Source organism: Lepidochelys kempii, chromosome 4 (assembly GCF_965140285.1).
Source record: "Lepidochelys kempii isolate rLepKem1 chromosome 4, rLepKem1.hap1, whole genome shotgun sequence".
NCBI lineage: Eukaryota > Metazoa > Chordata > Testudines > Cheloniidae > Lepidochelys > Lepidochelys kempii.
In genome coordinates this window covers 64,313,196-64,329,393 of record NC_136383.1, presented here as the reverse complement: position 1 = coordinate 64,329,393, position 16,198 = coordinate 64,313,196, and the positions used below count along the sequence as shown (strand labels likewise).

The window sequence follows — 16,198 nt, the reverse complement described above, 5'->3', positions numbered from 1 at the left end:
CTAAAACATGATATAGAGAGTAGAGATTACTGCTACAGGCTGTGCAATGCTTCTAGCATACTTGATCTTTCAGTTAGCCAGTTGACCTATGCGATCTAATAAATATTGCATAACAACCATTCCGCCTTTAGAATGGAAGCAGACTTTGGGTTCAAGATGGGAACTATTTGCTATTTTGGGGGTGACTGCACTCTTCCCCCAACCAGACATTGGACAGATTCTCTCTCACACACACACATCAGTGCAGACGATCAGGGCCGGGGCTGGCTGTCTTTAAGTCCCAGGGTTGGGGGGGGGGGGGGGTCGGTCCTGCATCAGTGCAGTTAGAGGTGCTTGTTTGTTATTAGGGGTCCAAAATACGAGGGTGGGGGGGTTAAATTCCTGTTTCTCATCCCCTTCAAGAAACCCAACAAGTTCTCAGCACGTGCCCACGCCGGAGGCAACGAGACGTGCTTAGGAAACAGGGCTCCTGCAGCTCTGTGCGGCGGCTGATCCCCGGGTCCTGGGCGTACAAAGACTAGCATCCGACTGAGAACAGACAGAGCCGCCTGCTCAGCGGCGGCAGCTCGTGGGCTGGGAGCTTTGCAGCCGGAGGGCTGCGGCTGGGCCGTGAGCCCCTGGCCGTCCCCGCTACCCGCTACGGCCGGCTGCTCCTGCTGGCTGCCGAGCTGCCCGCGGCTGCCCCCTCTTCGGCTTCCATGCAAATGAGGGAAGAGCCGGGGCCGACGTGCGGGCTGGGGAGGGGGAGGCGGGACACGCCGGGCTGAGTGGCAGCGCCGGGGAGAGAGGAGGCGGCAGAGCCAGGCGGGTTCAGTGACTGAGACAAACTGGAGGCGAGAGGAGCTGGTGCTGTCCACGGCGCTGCTGGTGCTGAACCCGGGACCGCGCGCCCGCTCCCCTCCTCGCCCGCCCCAAAGGCCAAACCGCCCCCACCCCCTTCCACTCCACCCCCGACCCGCCTAGGAGCAACTTGGCAAAGGAGCCGTTCGCCCCTGGAAGAGATTCCCCCGGCTCTGCTGCTCCTGGGCGCCCGGCTAGACGAGTTCCTGGGGATTGCTTCAGAGTTTTACCCAAACTGTTGGCTCCCTTTTCTCTCCATTGCGTGATCCCAGTTTGGACGTGTGGTGAAAAGAAATATTTCTGTATCCACCATTCTTGCCAAAGGACACAACCTTTTCTTCTGGGGGACTTTTGTGACTGTTAGACCAGGTAAGGAGGAAGCTCGGTTTGAATGGAAATGCATGTCTAATTGTTGGAGAGGGGCATTGACCAAAAGAAAAAAAAGTGCAAAGTTGTGAGCTTGTTAGCCCTGAGGTCAGTGCAAAGGAAACATTTGGGAAAGATTTCAGCAGCTTTCAGCATCAAAATGGGCTCTGCAAACAAGAAATGAATGCAGAATGGGAAGTTGGAGGGTTATTTTTGTTGCTAAGTTTCTGTAGTCCTGGCGGTTGGGTTTATCATAAACAAATAAATGAACAGTTTGTAAAGGTGGGTATTATATTTTTGACGGATTTTAATTAACCTGCATTGAAAAAGATACTCCACATAACTTCCAGGTTTGGGGGCGAGTAAATCTCTAATCGATTTCGCTGGGGGCGAGGGGTATGTAAGGTCAGGCTGGGAACTAGTGAGCAAAGTAGGAATTAGAGAGGATTTGCAAAAGAAATGCCTGATGTTTGCCCTGGCGGCTGTATGTGTGGCTGAGAAGAGGAGTGATGCCTTAGGGTAATTGACAAGAACAACAAACTTGTGAAATTGAAATCTCGCTGAGGGCTCGTCCTCGCCTCTTCCCCAAGGTGGATAGGGGTGCGTGTTTTGCAAGTTGTGGGTTGTTTGTTCCGGTATTGACTGGTGAATGTCAGGCCTTCCTCTGGGCTAGAAGTAGATGTAAATGTGGAGCTCTGATTTAATAGTACAGTATTATATTGTATTATAGGGCCGCTGCTGTTTGGTAATTGAATGGAACTGGGAAGCGTGGGCAGATGAAACGTCGCTGTTTCAGCAGCGTTTAACCTTCGGCGTGCTGAGCAGAGTACTCTGCTCCATTTAAGGGTTTACTATTGAAGATGCGTTGCTTGCTTCTGTGAATTCTCAGCGTCCTGGGTATGCAAGGAGAGGAGCAGGGACTTGTGTGTGTTGAGAGCTAAACGCTGACTCCAAAATGAATGGACTGGTGCTGCTTGTAGCCAGCGCCAGTGAGGTGACTGAGCGGAATAGGGAGACAAATTAAATCCCCATCCTGCATTTTGTGACGTTATTTATTACTTTGGCCAACACAATGAATTTTCCTTAGACTCCAAATCTAAAACTCATGTGCTGCATCACATATTTGTAATGTACAAGTAGCCTTAATAGGTATAAGCATGAGATAATCTCTATTTATCTGTTTGATTCCAGAAGCAGAAAAGTTATGTGCCACGTTATTACAGCAACATTTTTTCTGTACAATTTATTTAAAGTTGAAGTGTGATGTTAGTGAATATTTATCAGCTACAGAATAAGTTAGGCTACTTGGCAGCAGTGCAGGCATACTGAAATGTAAAGTTAAAAACTGATCAATTCAGGCAAAAGTAAATGTTCTATTACATTTAAGTAGTATTGAACCCTGTTAATGAGTTTTAAGAAATGCCTTTTTTCCCTCACTAATTATAAAGCAGCTCTCCCCTCTTCCTACCCCAAAGAAAAGGGGTGGGAGTTTATATACAGCATTCAAAATAGACTGCTAACCTTCATAAGCCTACAGTTAGAAAAGATCTATATCTCTTTGAATGCATGTGAATATTTGTTTATAAATATGTTCAGATTTTTCATAAACTAAAACATGTTCATCCTTGATTTTTGTCCCTGCCTCTTTTTTTTTTTTTAGAAGTGTGCAATTTCAGGAAGTTTGCTTTCAAAGACTGATTACATTATTGTTTTGAAAACTATATTCTAAAATAAGTTACATGAACAATTCAGTGAAAATTTTAAAAAATAAAGTACACGACCACATTTTGTAATGTTGATATATACATATAAAGGGCCTGAGCCTTGTTCATTGGAGTAGTCCCTACTCATACATAGGTAGTCATGTTAACACCAGTGTCACTGCTTGCAAGATTAAGGACTCCCATGAGGAAGAGTGAGCAGAATTGAGCTCTCTGCCATCAATTGTGTTACTAGGGTTAATCATATGATAAATTATGTACTTAGAATTTACAACATATAAATTCTTATTGTACCTCTTGTAAATCTTTATATGTGCCTGTGAGGTTTACACTATGCTGCATTCTTTTAGAGCTATGAATCACAGGTTTAAAAATAACAGATTTTTACCTATTGGGCACAGAGACTTTCCAAGTAGTAAAATTATTATCTTGTTATTAATATCTTGGTATTGTTATCTTCAAACAGACATTTTAAACATATAATCTAAGAGTAATTCAGACATTGTAGCCCATGAATATTTCTTTTGTTCAGTTTGTGTGATTAGGCAACAGTCATTTTTCATCCTTGCAATATATATATATACTTATAACAATGGGATTTGTTAGTGTAAAGTTCCAAAAACTCTAAATTACAAAATTATCTCTTGATAGCTGATGAAAACTATACTTATACAGTCAAATCACTGGTATATTGAATTCTCAAACTAACACAGCTTCACACAACATTATTGCCTATTTTAGGTCTTTACAAAAATCATTATTCAGTCAAACCCTCCTATTTACTAAGGGCCGCAGTGTGAGCCTTGCCAACACTGACCAAGTACGTGAATGTATTTGCAAATGCATGTACAAGGATTTTATCAATGTCAATAAAAAGCTTTCCAGTAGTTCTTAGCATACTTTTGTTTGTGGACCATTCAGTTATTTTGCTGAGTTATACAATGGCAACTAAAAGTTATTGATTGAGTTTCAAGTGAATGGTGTCTGTGTTACTCTGAAAAAATTTCTCGGTTGTGATCTAATTATACTGAACTGTCATTCTGCACTTTTCTTTGTGGTTGTCTAGCCTTCAATATTTCTTTAAAAGATAAATATTTTACCCATCTAGGTTAAGACTCATAAACAAATACAAAAAATCACAAACTTCCATCTGCAATAAGCAGTATTCTAAATTTCTATACAAAGTAAAAGATGTAAATTTTCCATTAATTTCCCTAGCTTCTACTGACAGCAATGCTACACTTCAAGTCCTGTCATTGTTTCCATGATAACACCCATCCTTAAAAAAATTCTACCTGAAACACAGGAGGACAACTCCATTATGTTCAGTTGCACCCAGTTACAGCAATTCTGAGTTTAGCCTAAAGGGCCTAAATTAAAGGGTTCAAAGCCTAGATGTAAAAATTGGCTTTGAGAAAAAAATTCAGTTTTCAGTTCACAATATTACACTATTATTGCCAGATGTGGCAGTGATCTCAGAAAAGAATATGATGTAGCTCTCAAAGGGTGACTTATGGGTCATGTCTTAAGTTTAATATTTTTATATTTTTAGATTAAATTAGGCAATCTTTTTTATTTACTATAACTTGTTCCATTACATTATGTAATTCTAAAGCAAAATGGATGGCTTAGTGAATTCATTTGCTCTTCTAATTTGCAGCTATTTCAAAGCATTGATGGTGCCTGACAACAAATCAAAAGGTAGGGAATTGTTGTCAGGATATTATAGTTTGATGCAATAGGGTTGTTGTTTTTTCTTCCTCGTAGGCAGAAAAGACAGTTAGCGCTCTTGTGTATTTTGGTAAAAGGGCCATAAGTTGCAACTTTCATTACACACATTATACTGGGTAATAAAAAACACGTTTCAGAGGTGCAGGGCATCCAGAGCAACCTTTGATTTCAGTGAGAGTTGTGGGTGTCCAACAACTCTGAAAACTGTGCTGAGCACAAAGCTAACCCCTTTGGTAATGTCTAACAACTATTAAGGCCAAAGTTACTATCATTGCCCAGTTTTCAGGGAAAACAATCCTTTCCACCACTCCCTGATTTCACTCTCTGCCCACAGGAAGAATAAGCCCAGTCGCAATGGTTCTTCATATCTCTTCACCATAATCTAGGGTGACCATATTTCCCAAAGGGAAAATGGGATACCCTATGCGGCTAGCCTGAGTCACCCCAGCTGCTTGCCCAAACCCCACAACCCACCACCCAGAGCTGAAGTTGCTGCTCACCCAAGCACTGCCTGCCCCCTACACTAAGCTGGGGCTGGCATCATTGCTCGCCTGAGCCCTGCTTTCCCCGCCCCTCCCCCGGCCTGAGGCTGGCATCACCACTTACCCCCCCACACGTTCCTCTACATCCCACTTTTTTGACAAATTCCCACTTTTGCCGGAAAAGTTGGGACGGCCTGGACAGGGCTTAAAAAAGGGATTGTCCCTACCAAAATGGGAGATATGGTCACCCTACCATAATCAGACTTTCCTCTGTGGCTACTTTGTGGTGTTCACTTTCCAAATTCAATACCCAGGTTTTGTGTTAGTGACACCCTCTCTAATGTCTCCTGCTTGGAGGCACTTCTTGCTGACAGATACTGTAGTTATGAGTTTGAAATAAAAATATCAGTAGTAAAAATGCATTGAATGAAGTAACAGACATGTTATCATTAACTCTGTCCCACCTTTGCCTGAACAATAAAGGGTGGGAAATCTGGATAGGGGTAATTCTTCACTCTCTGTGTGGGAGAGAAGCTGAAGAGCTGTTTCCCATTGACAGCATCTTCCATTCCCCATAATCATCCATGTGAACAGGTGAGTAGATTGGTGTTCTTCAAATCAACTAGTCCTATTGGGACCCAGAAATTTGTGATTCCCAGGTGAGTGGGAGTGACAATTTGAGTGAACATTGAATTATACATTTATTATTCTGTGTGATACAGAGATATATTTATTTATTTGGCAGCTAATTTTCACTGAGATATTTCCCTTTACTGTTTTAGAAATAAACCATGAAATAAGCATGACTGCTTGATTTAATTAACTACCGTTCTGACACATTTAAAGTGAAATTAGTGGCATTTTGTTTGGATTGTATCACTAGGTTATCCAAACCACAAGGTGCTAAAAGAGTATGAAGAGTTAAATCTGAGGACTAGGTGGCAGTACTGTCACTGATTACTTGAAGTAGGTTGAAGTTCAGGGTTTATTTGCATTTGAATTAATTGAGATTGGTGTCCAGCTGAGCTTTATAGAACAGGGTTCCGGAAAAAAACTCTAGTATAATAAAGTACTTGATGAATTCTTGTATATGTTAGAGGGAAGATGGTGAAAGATATTTTCAAGATATTTTTCTCTGTCTGACAGTTTTTGGTACTTAAATATGTTTTATCTAAGCAAGCTTTATAGTAACTTTCAAATACTTATACCACTAAGTATGCATTCTTGTGTTAATAAGGGCCAGCATTTTCAAACCTGGGTATCTAAAGTTAAGCTTTTATAAAGGCATGTTTAGGTGCCTAAATAAAAATGGCTTATTTTCAGTGGTGTTGAGCACCTGCGTTGACAATTAAACTATGTATGGTTTATCTTTTAATATTAGTCATATGCACTACAGTCTATCACTATAAGACAGTTTAATAAATGAGAGAAACTTCCAGTTTATTAGTATTGATCATTTGGATTAAAAAAGGCACCACAAAATGCTAGATGCTTTCTATAGTGTAACTCTTTTGAAAATATCTAAAATTTTGAGGTAATCCTAATACATAAATTATCTGGACAAAGCTCTCAGTTGCACTAAAACAAACCTAGTAATGAGGGAATTCAAGAGTAAACAGGAGGGAAAATTGGTGATCTTAATTTATAAGGAAATAAACAGGAAATAATTTGCCTTTCAAATATCTTGAGTACTGTATCATGTTTCAAGGTAGAATATTTTGTATTGTATTATATTATAAATTTGATTTAGCACAATGTTGTATAGCCTGGTACAGTGTGTCACTTATAGGACTTACTGGGTTTAAATTAACAGTTACCACTCAGGAAAAAAAGATTTGGCATCACTGTGGATAGCTCAGTGGAAAACTCTGCTCAGTGTGAAACAGCAGCCAAAAAAGTAAGCAAAATGTTAGGATGTATAAAGAATGAGATAGACAATAACAGATAATATAATTCCATTCCTTCTTACCTTGAATATTATGTTCAGTGATGGTCACATTATCTCAGGAAGGCGCTAGGAGAGCAGAGATATGCAAGGTTCAGAGATGGGCCACAAAAATATTGGATGTGGGTGTAAACTTTCATAATTGATAAGACTGAAATGATTGGAGAACAGATGAAAAAGACAGGACATGATAAAATAATATAAAATAATGAAATATATAGAGACAGTAATTCAGGGTAATCCAATTACTCTTTCTCATAGCACAAGAACAAAGGGACATTCAATAAAATTGAATGGAAACAAATGTAAAACTGATTAAAGGATTATTTTTTTGCACAGCACATAATTGGTCTTTGGAACTTATTGCCACAAGTTATCACTGAAGCCAAGTGATTATCAGGGTAAAAAAAGAAGTAGACACATATAGATAATGAGAATTTCTACAAATACATTACATAAAAATGAAAGACTTTATAAGAGATATAAAAACTCATCTTCAAGTCATAAACTCACCACTAATTTAGGTTAGGAAGAAATTTCTCCTGTGGATTATGTATACCTTGATTTTTCCACTATGGTATTTCTTGTTCCTTCCTCTAACGTATCTTATATTGACCACTATCAGACATAGGATACTGGATAAGATGGATCTTTGGTTTGATCTAGAATGGCAGTTCTTATGTTGTTTAAGAAAACATGCTTACCTACTTGCTTGCTATATTTTATTATTTAATTATATATAATTAAAATAAAAGTATGGTTGCCTTTTCCAAAATAGTTCTCAGAAAGCGTTTGTTCAGAAATTGAAATATCGCCATGAAAATGCACCAATTGTAAATATGACATCATTCGAACAATACCATGTTGTTTTTCTGTTTATTTAAGTAGAGTAATCACATTGTGAAAAAAAAAAAAACAAACACAAATATTCTGCAGATGTAGTTTGTCATAAATATAAAGGGAAGGGTAAACCCCTTTGAAATCCCTCCTGGCCAGGGGAAAGCTCCTCTCACCTGTAAAGGGTTAAGAAGCCAAAGGTAACCTCGCTGGCACCTGACCAAAATGACCAATGAGGAGACAAGATACTTTCAAAAGCTGGGAGGAGGGAGAGAAACAAAGGGTCTGTGTGTCTGTCTATAGTCTGTCTTTGCCGGGGATAGACCAGGAATAGAGTCTTAGAATTTTTAGTAAGTAATCTAGCTAGGTATGTGTTAGATTATGATTTCTTTAAATGGCTGAGAAAAGAATTGTGCTGAATAGAATAACTATTTCTGTCTGTGTATCTTTTTTGTAACTTAAGGTTTTGCCTAGAGGGGTTCTCTATGTTTTTGAATCTAATTACCCTGTAAGATATCTACCATCCTGATTTTACAGGGGGGATTTCTTTATTTCTATTTACTTCTATTTTTTTATTAAAAGTCTTCTTGTAAAAAACTGAATGCTTTTTCATTGTTCTCAGATCCAAGGGGTTGGGTCTGTGGTCACCTATGCAAATTGGTGAGGCTTTTTATCCAACATTTCCCAGGAAAGGGGGGGTGCAAGTGTTGGGAGGATTGTTCATTGTTCTTAAGATCCAAGGGTCTGGGTCTGTAGTCACCTAGGCAAATTGGTGAGGCTTTTTACCAAACCTTGTCCAGGAAGTGGGGTGCAAGGTTTTGGGAAGTATTTTGGGGGGAAGGACGCGTCCAAACAGCTCTTCCCTAGTAACCAGTATTAGTTTGGTGGTGGTAGCGGCCAGTCCAAGGATAACGGGTGGAATATTTTGTACCTTGGGGAAGTTTTGACCTAAGCTGGTAAAGATAAGCTTAGGAGGTTTTTCATGCAGGTCCCCACATCTATACCCTAGAGTTCAGACTGGGGGAGGAACCTTGACATAATTCATTTTTTGGAACAGATAGGCCAGATTCTTCTCTCTCTTCTTTTGTGTGTCTGTGCCACCAATGCCATATGTATGGTCTATACAGTTGAACTTTTAAAATAAAAGTTAATACACAAACACAAATACCAGCATCTGCTCTCTTAATGCTGGAGTGCTGAATGCCAGAGAATGTTATTAAGAGTTAAATATGCACATGAACAAGAAAATAAACCCTTTAATGATTACCTCCCCTCCCCCAGATATAGGAGTCTACTCTCTCTTATTGATGTGATAGAGAGGGTTTTATGCAAATAACTCCCATATGTACCAGTATGAAAACAGTTCCTTAATACTCATTTTGAGAGAGACCATATTTTCCTTTCACAAGCAAGGAATCTCTCTTTTAGGTTTGATTTTTTTTTATTGCCTTTTCGACTTCTGTATGCCACAGTTTTGTTCTTCTTTCCATTTTCTCAGCAATGACTATTTTTTTTTCTTTCCCCCCATTCTAAGGTTCTGCTCCAAAGCACATCTAAGTCAATAAAATGTCTCTTATTGTCCTTCCTGGACTTTTAATCAGAACCTAAGTGATTATTCATTTTTTATAAAAGGTGATGAATAGTCAGCCTTGGAGAGTGAAGTCATCAGACCAAGTACCTCATGGGAAAGTGCAGGCTTTCTGAATATTGTCTCCAGTGGTCTTTCCAGTCCTGACTGGGAGGGATCAGACAGTAACTCAGAGAGTAATATAGTCACTATACATTCACTGTCTAAGCTCTATCTTGTCCACAGAGGTCTAGTGGCTAACCGATCTACGAGAATGGTGGTGCAGCTTGTTCCTCACAATGTGTCCTCAATCTGCTCTGCAGACTGATACCGGGGTATAGCTCCTGGAAGTATATAGAGAAACAGCAGTCCTTGTGTGCAATTTTGTCTGGCCCTTATCGGTGCTATGTATGAGTAGGGAAAAGCTCCTTACCCACTTGTCACACTATGTAAAGGCTAATCATGACATCATCCTCAGTGACAAGCCAGGCCTGTTGTGGAAAGTATACTGGCTTTCAGTCACTACTGCCATCAACCAAATTGCGATAAATAATCTGTAAATGACAGACACTATAACATTACTAATCTCCGAAAACATTTTGTTCCTAAGCAGATATAATATCTGATCTTATAACAAACCATACGCCATTTTTCACCACATTATCATGATTTGAAGATAGGTAATATTGTCAGTTGAACACACTGTATATTTAAGAAGAAAGAACCTCAGCTACTGCACTGGAGATCTAAAAGATTAATCCTAAAACAGTTGCCTCCAATGCACCTGATGTGCTTCTCTCATCCATTTATATTCCATTATTTTCCTTAGACCATTCAGAAACAGAGCAACTATCTACTGGTTATACATAAAAGGAAAGATATTCCTATTTTATTTTTTATGGTTTTGCTCTGAGTAGTTTTTGATCAATAGTAAATTTTAGTAAAAGGTATTCTGCTTATTAATGCATGGGCAGTTTAGTTATTTGCTTGGGACACTAGAAACTGAACAATGTTTTTCCTGAGGTTTAATTTTGGTGTTATGCTAAGTAAAAGCCCAGAACTGGTGACAGAATATCAGATGACTTTAGATGGGGTTCTTTGGCTATGTTACATTTTTGTCTATTGTCACCTACTAGACTGATTTTGTTCCTTCATACCTAGAGAATTATTGCAACAAACATACTGGAATAACTTGCATTTTCATGTTCTTGTTGCATTCAACAGGGAGGGTAGGATACCCCTGAGGGTTTTCCTCTGAAGCATAAACAGAATGCTGTAGGCCTCAGAAATTAAAAGAAGATGCCCCTGTAGGCCAAGAATCTAATATTTCAATATATTTATGTTATTTACATATTTTCATTGTGAATGTCTCATTCATGTACTGATCCAGCCTCTCAGTTAGTAAATTTTCTCTCCTATAGTTAAATTTTTCAAATGGTATGTGTGCATTTGTCTTTGTATATACTATCTGTATTTTCATTCACAAAAATGCTAAAACAATAGTAAGGTCTTGTTTATATCCACACAAGTGTGGAAATTTAGTATGAAAACTGATAGCCTCTCTTCCAGTTATCCAAATATTCCTGGTTATTGCAGCTCATATGATACATTGTGGTATGTATGATTAAATGTACCCTATCATCCACAACACATGGATACAAAGACATGAGTTCAAATTTCATATGCAATTTGGAATATCCTGGCTATTGTGAGTCAATCTGTTTTATTCAAGTTCATATGCCACACTCATCACCATAGTACCTAAGCATCTTCCAGAACTGTGCAAAGGAACATGACTAACATCAAGGATGTGTGTATCCTTCTTCATTCATCTCTCTGGGGAGAAGAGAAGGAGCCAAAGTTGCATCCACCAGACTTGTATTTGAGTGATAAAATAGGTATTTGTTCATGAAATGAGTATAAATGTTGAACATAACTTGAAATATTTGAAAGTGCAGCTCTTAATGTGATTTAAATGTGAGTGGGGACTGTGTCTGCAATTATGTTTCTTTTTAAAGCAGAAAAAGAACAATAGATTATACTCATGGAAGCTCAGAGTTTTTTTAAAAAATGCAATTATTTACATAATAGATTCTTTTTTGAAAATACTGCAGTTTGAATACTTATATAAGGACTTGAAAAAAAAATCAGCCTGATCTTAATGGCTCAAAAGCAAGGTTCACATAAAGCTTCAAATTTATCTGAAAACATAGTGGTTCTGGGTTTCCATTATGATTTTGATCATCAGATTAGTTTAATCAACATTTGGCAGACCTAGACCTCTGCTGTGTGGAGAGACCCTCTAGCAATTCCATTCCTGGTAAAGCACTCTGTTAAACCCTGGGATCACTCTGTTTATCGGAATTTTCTTCAGAAGAGGGAGATAGCAGAGGCAAGATTTCATAATCTCCTAGCCTGGTGGTGCCTTAACTAGTGTGTAGGGGGCACCACTTGGCCAGCCTCACTGGAGCTGGGTCTTTGAGGAGACCACCAGAGAAGGGCCACTGCCCCACAAACTACTGAGTCTTTGTGGGAGCAAGAAACACACCTCCGTTTGACAAGACACAGTGCAGTACAGTCTGTCATGTCACTGAGTATTCAGTACTGAGTATTTAGTTCCTCAGGTTATTTGTCTGCCTTGCATGCAGACTAAGCCTATGTGCTAACAATCCATATGAAATTTTCATTGCTTTTGACAAGTATCTGAGGGATCAGCTCTGTCACAATCTTGTACCTACTCTACCTCAACTGCATGTCTTGGCTGGATATAATATCTGTCCCAGGCATCACTTTCCTCACACTTGGCACTTATCGTGTCCGCCAGCTTCTATGTTGCTATTTTTTTCCATTTTTTCAATGCATTTTTTATCTTCTTGTGAGTCATTTTTTTTTCTCAATTCCTTTCTTTGTTGTATAAGTCAGAGAATATTTGGATACACCCAAACATAAATTTACTACCTCTTCAGTTTATAAAATATGGAAATCATAATCTATGTGGGTATAGAGTACATCAGTTTTAAAATCACAAGTCATAGCATAACTAAACTGAGGAAAAAGTCATTCCAAAGATATTCAAAGATCCACATAAGAAAGTCACACCTCTTCAAGTCAACCCCTAATGCAAAAGTCTGAACAGACAGTCCTGGCAATGTGCAGTGAAAATTAACAAACTTAGGCTCCATCAGATCAATGAGGGAAGTGAGCTCTGCAGTTGGAGATTCTCAGCTCAAAATGATGTCTCTTGACAGAAGCATTCTAATATGGTAAGACCAAACAGACTTTTTTTTTTTTAAATCGTCTTCACAGATTTATCTTCAGAATTCTACATTGTTCTATATAGGCCCCGAAACAGCACTTACTGGTGTTTATCACTCTATATAATATATTTTGAAAGTTATTCAACAATCCATTTGTCTGAACAAGCCACTTAAAAGACAAGGTAAGTGGTATTGCAGTACACTTCTGGGGTAATTTCTGCTCTCAACACACATGAACTGCGCTAAGTCAATGAGATATGAGACATTTAAACTTGTCCTACACTTTGTTTTTAAGTGTCATAAATAATAATGCTAACATGAATGTGAGGGACAGAGGGCCATGTCCCTCAATCCATACAGGGACACATTGCCATTTTTCTATTCAGGAGGAAATAGTTAAGCACTGCAAGAGGTTATCTAGGGAGGTTGTGGAATCCCTGTCATTGGAAGTTTTTAAGAACTGGTTAGACCAGTAGTTCTTACCAGGGTTCTGGGGCCCCTAGGGGGCCCCAAGCAGGTTTCACGGGGGCCTCCAAGCAGGGACAGCATTAGACCTAGGGCAGAAAGCTGAAGCCCCATCACATGGGGCTGAAGCCCAGGTCCCTGAGCCCTGCCACCCAAGGCTGAAGCTGAAGCCTGATCAATGTAGCTTCATGGGGGCCTCTGTGGCTTGGGGCCCCAGGCAATTGCCCTGCTTGCTACCCCCAATGCCAGACCTGGCTTTTGTTTGCAGAAAACCAGTTATTGTGGCACAGGTGTGCCATGGAGTTTTTATAGCATGTTGGGGGGGGCCTCAGAAAGAAAAAGTTTGAGAACCTCTGGGTTAGACAAACAGCTGTCAGGCATTCATAGATTCCTAGATTTCAAGGCCAGAAAGGACTATTGCGATCATCTAGTCTGACCTCCTGTATAACACAGGGCAGAGAACTTCCCCAAAGTCATTTTTAGAATGAATCTTTTAGAAAAAAAAAAACATCCAGTTTTGATTTTAAAATGGTCAGTGATGGAGAATCCACCACAACCCTTGGAAAATTATTCCAATGGTTAATTATTCTCACCATTAAAAACTGACGCCTTTTCTCCAGTATGAATTTGTTTAGCTTCAACCTCCAGCCATTGGACAGCATTATACTTTTCTCTGCCAGATTGAAGAGCCCATTATTTAACATTTGTTCCCCATGTCAATACTTATAGACTAACCAAGTTACCCCTTACTCTTCTCTCAGTTAGACTCAAGCAGCTCACTCTATTTAACTTATTGCTATAAGGCATGTTTTCCAATCCTCTAATCATTCTTGTGGCTCTTCTCTGAATCCTCTCCAATTTATGAACATCTTTCTTGAATTGTGGGCACCAAAACTGGATGCAGTATTTCATCAGCAGTCACACCAGTGCCAGTTACAATGGAAAATAACCTCTCTACTCCTACTTGAGTTTCCCCTGTTTATGCATCACATGATCACTTCAGCTCTTTTGGCCACAGCATCACACTGGGAGCTCATGTTCAGCTGATTATCCACTAGGCTCCCCAAATCTTTTCCAGAGTCACTGCTTTCTGGGATAGAGCCCCGTCCTGTAAACATAGCCTACATTCTTTGTTCATATACATTTACCGGTATTAAAACAGTATTTGCTTAAGCCCAATTTACCAAGCAATCCAGATCACTATGTATCCGTGACCTGCCCTCTTCATTTATTTATCACTTCCACTGTATCATCTGCAAATTTTATCAGCAATGATTTTATGTTTTGTTCCAGGTCATTGATAACCACGTTAAATAGGACAGGGACAAGAACCAATGACTTAGGTATACCTAATCCTGTTTCAGCACAGGGAGTGGTAAGGGATGGACTAGGTGGTTTCTTGAGGTTCCTTCTATATTTCCATTTCTGATATACTTCACTAGCAAAAATCTTCTTGACCACTTGATAGATTTTCTCCCAGCAAAGTCAGTGGGTAGCTGTTATTATAACCCTACAATAAGAGAACACAGCTCTAGAACTTAAAAGGAAATAAATATGGCTGAAGAGTTAATATGTTGAGAAATACCAATTTGACACACTTTTCCCTCCTCACAACTTGTTAGAAAATTTACAGATTCCAGTGCAGTCTCCAATTTCTAAACTAAATTAAAATTTTGACCTTACTGGTCACATTGCTGATTCCAGGTTTCCAGTGGAAATTTTGAAACAAAACAATGATCCTGTTTTCCTTTCATACTAATTTTAAACTGATGTTGTTTGTAAGGAGGTATGTACCCCACACAGGTAAGGAAAGGATTAACTGCAGCTGGAAGCTCAATTATGGCACCTGGTTGTATCTGTAGAGTGGGTCAGGCACAATGAAAGATGGATCTCAGCTGAGGTGGAGGTGAGTGGTTAAAAAGAAAGGAAGGGAAGGAACTGAACTATGCAATCCTTCTTTTGGCATTAAATGGAGTGACTGGCAAGGTCAAGGAGGAAGCCCAGGAAAAGAGTTGCCCCTGGGATCTCCTGAGAAGAGAAGGGTGACAAGAGGCCAAGAGAAATATGAAGCAAGCTTACTTCCTTATAGATATTCAACTGAGGAAGAGAGCAGAGGAAACTTAAGAGGGAGGAAAGGTCAACCCTGAGGGGGGCAAATGTTTGTTTAGGTTTATACTTCATTTGGAATATGTTGGGGAACTCAAGGGGGGAAGCCTTGTGAGACCCACCCTTGAAAAAAAAATGAACCTAGAGAATCTGTGAGAAAGGCTTTGCTGATTGCCTGAGGTAGGAAGAAACCCACAAGGGTAGCCGGGGGTGGGTCTGAATAGACAGACCTTGTGTTGTCATTAACTGGTACCTGGGCTGGAACTCAGAGGAGTGGGAGGGCCTGGGTTCCCCTACCAACTACTGGGGAAGGTGGCATAAAGCGCCCTTTGATATACTCAGATGAGGACATTTGAAAACCCTGAGATGAGACCACAGGGCCCAGAGTTGGAGCTGAAGACCTTTAATAAGAACATTGGAATTTTGTTATCCTGAAGGGAGTGGGACTAATGATGACCTGGCTAGAGGGCTGAGTCACAAGAAGAGGCAAACTCCCACAAGGCTGGAGTGGTTGATTGTCAGTAGGGGGCACTAGATGAGAGCTGGCTATGCCACACCCCGCCATGAGGGGGCATGCCAGTGGTGAGACCACTCTTACACATAACTTTATTGACATTAATAGGATCTTACCAAATGTACATCAGTTAAAAGGAGAGGAGAATCAGGCCCAGCATATTCCCATTGCAGATATAACTACTGAAGGGATATTATAGTAATTGGAATAATAAACATTATGCCACCTCACCACCAGAAATGTGTCACTTCCTCAGTTTCCATGTATGCATATTAGCTTTTGGCTGTCTGCATGATATATTATCAAATCCAAGACAGTGTTTTACTACAGCAATGAAAGCACATTCATGGTGATGGATATGTGGTAT

At 39.8% G+C, this 16,198-nt stretch overlaps 1 protein-coding gene across 9 annotated transcripts in view; it reads left to right on the top strand.

Annotated features, from left to right (window-relative positions):
• Positions 1–534: 534 nt before the first annotated feature.
• The window catches only part of FSTL5 (follistatin like 5), a 564,833-nt gene continuing 549,169 nt past the window's right edge, over positions 535–16,198 (top strand). For 2 of the 9 annotated variants that reach the window (XM_073341501.2, XM_073341502.1), the window contains exon 1: positions 535–1,209. The gene's annotated coding sequence lies outside the window, so the exon portion shown is untranslated. The remainder of the gene's footprint in view (positions 1,210–16,198) is intronic. The other 7 variants (XM_073341509.1, XM_073341503.1, XM_073341510.1 and 4 more) reach the window with 4 other exon arrangements.